General features: G+C 35.2%; 1 protein-coding gene across 1 annotated transcript in view; it reads right to left on the bottom strand.

The window, feature by feature from the left end:
* Positions 1-24: 24 nt before the first annotated feature.
* The window catches only part of LOC309636861 (uncharacterized protein), a 297,761-nt gene continuing 288,358 nt past the window's right edge, over positions 25-9,427 (bottom strand). The window contains exon 2 of the mRNA XM_082410564.1: positions 25-209. The gene's annotated coding sequence lies outside the window, so the exon portion shown is untranslated. The remainder of the gene's footprint in view (positions 210-9,427) is intronic.

Here is a 9,427-nt window from a genome sequence, read left to right as displayed (position 1 = left end):
GTTTCTGGCCTTACATTTAGGTCTTTAATCATTTTGAGTTTACTTTTGTGTATGGTGTTAGGGAGTGTTTTAATTTCTTTCTTTTACATGTAGCTGTCCAGTTTTCCCAGCACCACTTATTGAAGAGGGTGTCTTTTCTCCATTGTATATCCTTGCCTCCTTGTCATAGATTAGTTGACCATAGGTGCATAGGTTTATCTCTGGGCTTTCTATTTTGTTCCATTGATCTATGTTTCTGTTGTGCCAGTACCATATTGTCTTGATTACTGTAGCTTTGTAGTATAGTCTGAAGTCAGGGAGTCTGATTCCTCCAGCTCCGTTTTTTTCCCTAAAGACCGTTTTTTCCCTAATAGCCAAAGACTGCTTTGGCTATTCGGGGTCTTTTATGTCTCCATACAAATGTTAAGATTTTTTATTCTAGTTCTGTAACAAATGCCATTGGTAATTTGATAGGGATTGCATTGAATCTGTAGATTGCTTTGGGTAGTATAGTCATTTTCACAATATTGATTCTTTCAATCCAAGAACATGGTATATCTCTCCATCTGTTGGTATCATCTTTAATTTCTTTCATCAGTGTCTTATAGTTTTCTGCCTACAGGTCTTTTGTCTCCCTAGGTAAGTTTATTCCTAGGTGTTTTATTCTTTTTGTTGCAATGGTAAATGGGAGTGTTTCCTTAATTTCTCTTTCAGATTTTTCATCGTTAGTGTATAGGATTGCAAGAGATTTCTGTGCATTAATTTTGTATCCTGCAACTTTACCAAATTCGTTGATTAGCTCTAGTAGTTTTCTGGTGGCATCTTTAGGAGTCTCTATGTATACTATCATGTCATCTGCCAACAATGACAGTTTTACTTCTTTTCCAATTTGTATTCTTCTTATTTCTTTTTCTTCTCTGATTGCCATGGTTAGGACTTCCAAAACTCTGTGGAATAATAGTGGTGAGAGTGTACATCCTTGTCTTGTTCCTGATCTTAGAGGAAATGCTTTCAGTTTTTCACCATTGAGAATGATGTTTGATGTAGGATTGTCATATATGGCCTTTATTATGTTGAGGTAAGTTCCCACTATGTCCACCTTCTGGAGAGTTTTTATCATAAATGGGTGTTGAATTTTGTCAAAAGCTTTTTCTGCATCTATTGAGATGATCATATGGTTTTTATTCTTCAATTTGTTAATATGGTGTATCACATTGATTGATTTGCCTATATTGAAGAATCCTTGCATCCCTGGGATAAATCCCACTTGATCATGGTGTATGATCCTTTAAATGTGTTGTTAGATTCTGTTTGCTAGTATTTTCTTGAGGATTTTTGCATCTATATTCATCAGTGATATTCGTCTGTAATTTTCTCTTTTTGTAGTATCTTTGTCTGGTTTTGGTATCAGGGTGATGGTGGCTTCATAGAATGAGTTTGGGAGTGTTCCTTCCTCTGCAATGTTTTGGAAGATTTTGAGAAGAATGGGTGTTAGCTCTTTTCTAAATGTTTGATAGAATTCACCTGTGAGGCCATCTGGTCCTGGACTTATGTTTGTTGGAAGATTTTTAATCACAGTTTCAATTTCATTACTTGTGATTGGTCTGTTCATATTTTCTATTTCTTCCTGGTTCAGTCTTAGAAAGTTATACCTTTCTAAGAATTTGTCCATTTCTTCCAGGTTGTCCATTTTATTGGTATAGAGTTGCTTGTAGTAGTCTCTTAGGATGCTTTGTATTTCTGCAGTGTTTGTTGTAATTTCTCCTTTTTCATTTCTAATTTTATTGATTTGAGTCCTCTCCCTCTTTTGCTTGATGAGTGTGGCTAAAGGTTTATCAATTTTGTTTATCTTCTCAAAGAACCAGCTTTTACTTTTATTGCTCTTTGCTATTGTTTTTTTTGTTTCTATTTCATTTATTTCTGCTCTAATCGTTATGATTTCTTTCCTTCTGTTAACTTTGGATTTTGTTTTTCTTCTTTCTCTAGTTCCTTTAGATGTAAGGTTAGATTGTGTATTTGAGATTTTTCTTGTTTCTTGAGGTAGGCTTGTATAGCTATAAATTTCCCTCTTAGAACTGCTTTTGCTGCATCCCATAGGTTTTGGAGCATTGTGTTTTCATTGACATTTGTCTCTAGGTATTTTTTGATTTCCTCTTTGATTTCTTCAGTGATCTCTTGGTTATTTAGTAACGTATTGTTTAGCCTCCATGTGTTTGTGTTTTTTACGTTTTTTTCCCTGTAATTGATTTCTAATCTCATAGCGTTGTGGTCAGAAAAGATGCTTGATACGATTTCAATTTTCTCTAAATTTACTGAGGCTTGATTTGTGACCCAAGATGTGATTTATCCAGGAAAATGTTCCATGTGCGCTTGAGAAGAAAGTGTAATCTGCTGTTTTTGGTTTGAATGTCCTATAAATATCAATTAAATCTATCTGGTCTATTGTGTCATTTAAAGCTTCTGTTTCCTTATTTATTTTCATTTTGGATGATCTGCCCATTGGTGTAAGTGAGGTGTTAAAGTCCCCCACTATTATTGTGTTACTGTCGATTTCCTCTTTTATAGCTGTTAGCAGTTGCCTTATGTATTGAGGTGCTCCTATGCTGGGTGCCATATATATTTATAATTGTTCTATCTTCTTCTTGGCTTTATCCCCTGATCATTATGTAGTGTCCTTCCTTGTCTCTTGTAACATTCTTTATTTTAAAGTCTATTTTATCTGATATGAGTATTGCTACTCCAGGTTTCTTTTGATTTCCATTTGCACGGAATATCTTTTTCCATCCCCTCACTTTCAGTATGTATGCATCCCTAGGTCTGAAGTGGGTCTCTTTTAGACAGCATATATATGAGTCTTGTTTTTGTATCCATTCAGTGAGCCTCTGTCTTTTGGTTGGAGCATTTAATCCATTCACGTTTAAGGTAATTATCGATATGTATGTTCCTATTACCATTTTCTTAATTTTTTTGGGTTTTTTTTGTAGCTCCTTTTTTCTCTTGTGTTTCCCAGTTAGAGAAGTTCCTTTAGCATTTGTTGTAGAGCTGGTTTGGTGGTGCTGAATTCTCTTAGCTTTTGCTTGTCTGTAAAGCTTTTGATTTCTCCATCGAATCTGAATGAGATCCTTGCTGGGTAGAGTGATCTTGGTTGTAGGTTCTTCCCTTTCATCACTTTAAGTATATCATGCCACTCCCTTCTGGCTTGTAGAGTTTCTGCTGAGAAATCAGCTGTTAACCTTATGGGAGTTCCCTTGTATGTTATTTGTCGTTTTTCCCTTGCTGCTTTTAATAATTTTTCTTTGTCTTTGATTTTTGCCAGTTTGATTACTATGTGTCTCGGCATGTTTCTCCCTGGGTTTATCCTGTATGGGACTCTCTGCACTTCCTGGATTTGGGTGGCTCTTTCCTTTCCCATGTTAGGGAAGTTTTCAACTATAATCTCTTCAAATATTTTCTTGGGTCCTTTCTCTCTCTTCTCCTCTGGGACCCCTATAATGCGAATGTTGTTGCGTTTGTTTTCCCAGAGGTCTCTTAGGCTGTCTTCATTTCTTTTCATTCTTTTTTCTTTATTCTGTTCCACATCAGTGAATTCCACCATTCTGTCTTCCAGGTCACATATCCGTTCTTCTGCCTCAGTTATTCTGCTATTGATTCTTTCTAGTGTAGTTTTCATTTCAGTTACTGTATTGTTCATCTCTGTTTGTTTATTCTTTAAATCTCTTAGGTCTTTGTGAAACATTTCTTGCATCTTCTCGATCTTTGCCTCCATTTTTTTTCCAAGGTCCTGGATCAACTTCGCTGTCATTATTCTGAATTCTTTTTCTGGAAGGTTGCCTATCCCCACTTCGTTTAGTTGTTTTTCTGGGTTTTTATCTTGTTCCTTCATCTGGTACATAGCCCTCTGCCTTTTCATCTTGTCTCTCTTTCTGTGAATGTGGTTTTTGTTCCACAGGCTGCAGGATTGTAGTTCTTCTTGCTTCTGCTGTCTGTCCTCTGCAATATAAGTTTTCAATAATGTGTTAAATTGTTTATTTGGTGCTTTGGCTTACTGGTTTTAATAAGAATATTGAAGATAATTATATCATTAAATATCACAGCTGTAACGTGAATGCCTGAGTGAGGAGTCATAGTCTTTTAGGAAGCCACTTGTCCATTTCTCATAAAATGGATTTTCACAGAGTCAAATCTCTTATAAAAATATCTCCCCCCCCAAAAATATACACATTCTTATATTTGATTAGGAAGTGATTTCTGTACAAAAGCTACTTCAGATAAAAATGAGTCTAGGGGCTTCCCTGGTGGTGCAGTGGTTGAGAATCTGCCTGCCAATGCAGGGGACACGGGTTCGAGCCCTGGTCTGGGAAGATCCCACATGCCACGGAGCAACTAGGCCCGTGAGCCACAATTACTGAGCCTGCGCGTCTGGAGCCTGTGCTCCGCAACAAGAGAGGCCACGATAGTGAGAGGCCCATGCACCGCGATGAAGAGTGGCCCCCGCTTGCCACAACTAGAGAAAGCCCTCGCACAGAAACGAAGACCCAACACAGCCATAAATAAATAAATAAATAATTAAAATAGCTAAAAAAAAAAAAAAAATGAGTCTAAGCAGTTGCCTTAAAATATCAAGTTACCTTGTATTTTTTCTCCTCTGCCATGAGAAGAAATATGAATTCCTACAAACTCTGTTTTAGATAGAAATCAGCTGTGATTCTGTTGTCTTTCCAGGATATAAAATAAGATACATCTGGCTCTAGGAGAGAAAAAAGAAACTTCCTAGACTTACTGATAGTGCACTGTCAATTAAGATCCAAATTTAGGTACTGAATGAAACATTCTTAAAACACATACCAGTTCTTGTCATTTTGGTTTTTTTAAGTGCTGCCAACAAAACTTCTGAAATTTCTGGGCTTCCCTGGTGGTGCATTGGTTAAGAATCTGCCTGCCAATGCAGGGGACACAGGTTCGAGCCCTGGTCCAGGTCGATCCCACATGCCCCAGAGCAACTAAGCCCGTGTGCCACAACTACTGAACCTGCGCTCTAGAGCCCATGAGCCACAACTACTGAGCTCACGTGCCACAACCACTGAAGCCGGCGCGCCTAGAGCCCGTGCTCCGCAACAAGAGAAGCCACCACAATGAGAAGCCTGCGCACCGCAACGAAGAGTAGTCCCTGCTCGCCACAACTAGAGAAAGCCCGCGCGCAGTTACAAAGACCCAACATAGCCAAAAACCAATAAATAAATAAATTTATTTTTAAAAAAAACTTTTGAAATTTCAACCTTTCTTAACATTGAGAAAATATACAAATTACATATAAAATTATATAATTAAATTGTATAATAAGTGTTTAATGGCAGTGAGAAAACTACTGTTCTTTTTTGCTTCTGCCCAGAATAAATAAAAAGAAAAAAAGAAGGGGAGGGGGTTGCTACAGGACAGACAATGCATTAATCTATTTAAATGGAAGCACATGATATTGGAAAATCTTTCCATTTCATAAATTTTGTTAATGCACACTAAATGAGGATACTCATATATGTCCTGAGCAAAATACAGAAAACAAACCTTCACAAAACTCCAGACCATGAAGACTTATCTTTCATTATTTGGTCCAGTAATTTCATTTCATTTTTCAGGTTATTAATGCTACCTTTTATTAGATATTTGATGCTGAATTGCTGAATTTGAATTTGTCCAAATGGCATCAATCCCATCTTTATCTGGTTGGCAGAAGTAGTTAATATATGGCTTTTTACTCGGATCAAAGAGAAGATTCAATGCTGTTTGAAGGTGAGGGGCTGGTCTCTGTGGTGGCAACAAAACCCATTCTGATTTATTTTCTGCAACCCTGGGAACTTAGCAGTATATCCACCCAGCTCAGCCCTAGGAGATCATGACCAAAGCCCATCCATTATGGGAATCCCTACCATCTATTATATCAGTAAGCCTTCTGAATGACAAATAGTAAATCTCCTTACTTTGCAGCCCTTAGTTCCACGTTAAAAGTGGTAAAAATAAACTGGAACTTAATTTCTCTCTCTTCTTTATTTTTTTTCTGGCCACACTGCACAGTAAGTGGGATCTTAGTTTCCCTACTAGGTATGGAACCCGCGTCCCCTGCAGTGGAAGCATAAAGTCTTAACCACTGGACCATCAGGGAAGTCCCCCAAGTGGATCTTAATTTCTGTTTAAACACAGTTGCTAGTTTTGTACAGTGTATAATTCTCTGAGAAAAATAAATGAAGCCTCAATTGAAGTAAATATATTAAACCGTACACAAGAGTAATTATGGTGTATTTTCTGGTATATACTTTTTTATGGTAGCTACTATAAAATTTTAAATCAAATAATTTGTAATACTATGGAAATCAAGGGTTTCTTTACTAATGGAATCGTTATGAAAATAATTAACTTTAACAGAATTTGTAAAACGCCTCAAAAGTCAAATGTTGAATTGGACTTCCTGGTCCTATGGCTAGTTCTACTTTTTAAAAAATAAAGCTTTACAAAATGAAAGAGAGAAGTAATAAAGTTTCTCTTTCCAGCAGGTCTCAAGCAGACTAACTCATGCTTGTAAAGATATTTCTTAACATAAGTGAACTTTTTAAAAAAATGAATTTCTGTTAATTCTGACCATAAAAATGTCATGCAGCTATGTATTCTCACCTAAAAGTTTTTCAAGAGTCTTGCAAATAAGTCACTCTTAAAAAGTTAATGCTAGCCTTTATGAGCTCAATTGCACGTTGGTTTTTTAGAATAGAAAATAGAATACTCTATTAGAATATAGATATTCTAATAGAATAGAATATCTTTATTCTATGTGGAAGTATATTTTTTCCCTGGCTTTCTTTCCTCAGCATGTTTTCAAGTTTTCTAGAAGTACTATAAAGTAAGAATCTATCACTTCTACACAACATTTAGTTATGCAATCTGAAGGTCAACCCTATCAGTATTGGGAGCAACTCATATAGGTGAATAAATTATTTCCTAGGCATTATAGGAGTGGTGCCTCTTTTTATTTCTATTCTTGAACTCCACTTAAGAGATCTGATATTTTATTATGATTAATATAACTTCTACCTTGAAGAAAAAGGAAGAAAGCAGGAAATTCACAATATTGAAAAATGCTTAAAAAGATAGAATATATATTTATATCTATATAATTTTATGAACATAAACTTGTTACCCAACTTCCTATGAACGACAGATGCCAATATATATATAGATTATTCATCAGACAGTATATGCTAAAGAGATAAAAATCTCATTTATTGGCCAACATCGTTTCAATTTATTGACATTATCATTAAACTCTTATAAAATTCAATTTGTAATAAATACTGAAAGTGACTTCTGATAGTTATTTAAAAGCCATATTAGTAATCAGAGGAAGCACTGATGTTAAGGTGTAAAAATCTACAATTAGATTAATGTCAGAAATAAACTGGGCTTGTGGAAATTAGTGGGATACCATTAGGTATTCATAGGTTAATTCGAAAATAAAAACTCTGTGCTTTATAGCTCAGAAAGTTCTTTCACCTGTTTTCTTGTGTGTTGAGCCTAGAAAGAATTGTATGTGACTGTATTTTAATTAATGAATTAAATATTCCCTGAATAGTTCACTTATCTGTATGTAGAACTATTAATATTTTGAAGCCATAAACATAAAATAGAAAGAAAGAAAACTAATCACTGGGAAAAAAAAGTAAATTGCAAAAGTGTAAAACATAGATTATTTTTATGTTGGAATGGATTCATGCACATAGTGAATATCATTTGAGAAACCTACTTAATTCCAGGCCGTATTCAAGACTCTGGTTATACAACAGTGAACAAAACAAAGTTAAGCCCTATGTAATTCGATGACCAATTCACTTTGGTTTGCCCAGACTTTTCTGGTTTTAGCACTGGACATCCTGTATCCCAGAAACCATTTAATTCAAGGCAAACCAGAATGGTTGGTCACCCTCCTACAAAACTTATCATCTGGTAATGTCACCTTGATTCCATGATTCATATTAATGTTCTTAGCTCATTGTTAATGGCAATGCCAGATAACATTGGCCATTAATAAGCAGTGGCCAGAACATTTGCTTCTAAGTTGGGCAAGGTCATAACAAGAACAAATGCTTGTAATGTCAAATTCCCTACAAAAGTTTCCAGATAGCACTCTGTAGAGTGCAACAGAAGTACAGAAAGCACAACTTGCCCTCCAGGAGGAATTATTGTCAGGGGATGGCAATTATCATGTTACTATAGTTACCTTATCTACACTCATCATCTCCAGTCCTTACAAAGCCCTATAAAGTAAATATTATCTCCACTTTAGAGATGAAGAAATTAGAGTAAACTCTTTCCAATGCACAAAAATTAGAAAACTAAGAGTGAAAGAAGAGAATTGTAGTTTACAGGTGATTTAGCAATGACATGTATTATTCAGCATAAAAAATTGTTAACAATCTCCTCAGAATATTTCACCTCTTATGTTCTAGTAGGTCATGGTCTGGAAAACAGGCTTCTCTTTGGGGATACAGTTGGGTAATTGGGTGTTAGTCTTATTTGTCCCTTCGAGTGGACTAATGAAATGGGTAGGCCAATGCCTTTGAAGCACTAGATTGGTTAATATGTTAATGTTTGAATATTGACTTATATTGAATTTCACAGAGGCACTTCAAGTGGAAAGCATTATAGATCAGCTGGCATTCAAAGATGAAAATGAATCAATCAAACTAGTTTTATCATAATCAATCAGGTTTAGGTATTATATTTTTAAGGTTGCATTATGATTTACTTTTATATTCTAATCAAATGTCATTGATGGATATACTTATGAAAAACACATTACCTAAAAAATCATGTTCCAATCCCTTTCCACTAAAAAAAATCCCGTTTAACAATCTCAGTTGTTGTACTTACATGAAAAGATATAAACTGCTTTCATGAAGTCACTTTTATCTTTCTTAGAATACACACACTAAACTGTTTACATGAAAACATATAGACTGTTTTCATGAAGTCAATATTTATCTTTCTTAGAATACAACACACTAAAGCTGTCTAAACTACTTAAGAGGTAAACACTAGGCAATAATTTTTTGCTTGTGAAGTAGAAAAAAGAGAGAAAAAATCATAAGGCATACCCCCAAAACCTAGAGGCTTAACTTTTGAAAATTGGAGACTCAAGTGAACAATCCTGAATTTAAAAAAAATTAATTAACCAACCAAGTACTCCTGACAAATTTAAGCATCCATCCTTCAATTTTCATTAGTTATTTTTCATACTTAGTAAAAGCATTACCATTAATATACAACGAATGCAACCAAAGTGAAGATATCAGAAGAAAATAGATGGGTACATGAGAGAATTAATGGTTAATATGGACCAGCACTGAAATACAGTGGGAGAGTTGTCTCGCCACATAAAGGCATGAGTGATAGACTTGAGAATAGG

The sequence above is a fragment of the Balaenoptera physalus genome (genome assembly GCF_965194825.1).
Source record: "Balaenoptera physalus genome assembly, chromosome: 10".
In the NCBI taxonomy this organism is placed as follows: Eukaryota; Metazoa; Chordata; class Mammalia; order Artiodactyla; family Balaenopteridae; genus Balaenoptera; species Balaenoptera physalus.
The sequence above is the reverse complement of the archived record's forward strand: the minus strand, read 5'-3'. Positions and strand labels throughout refer to the sequence as shown.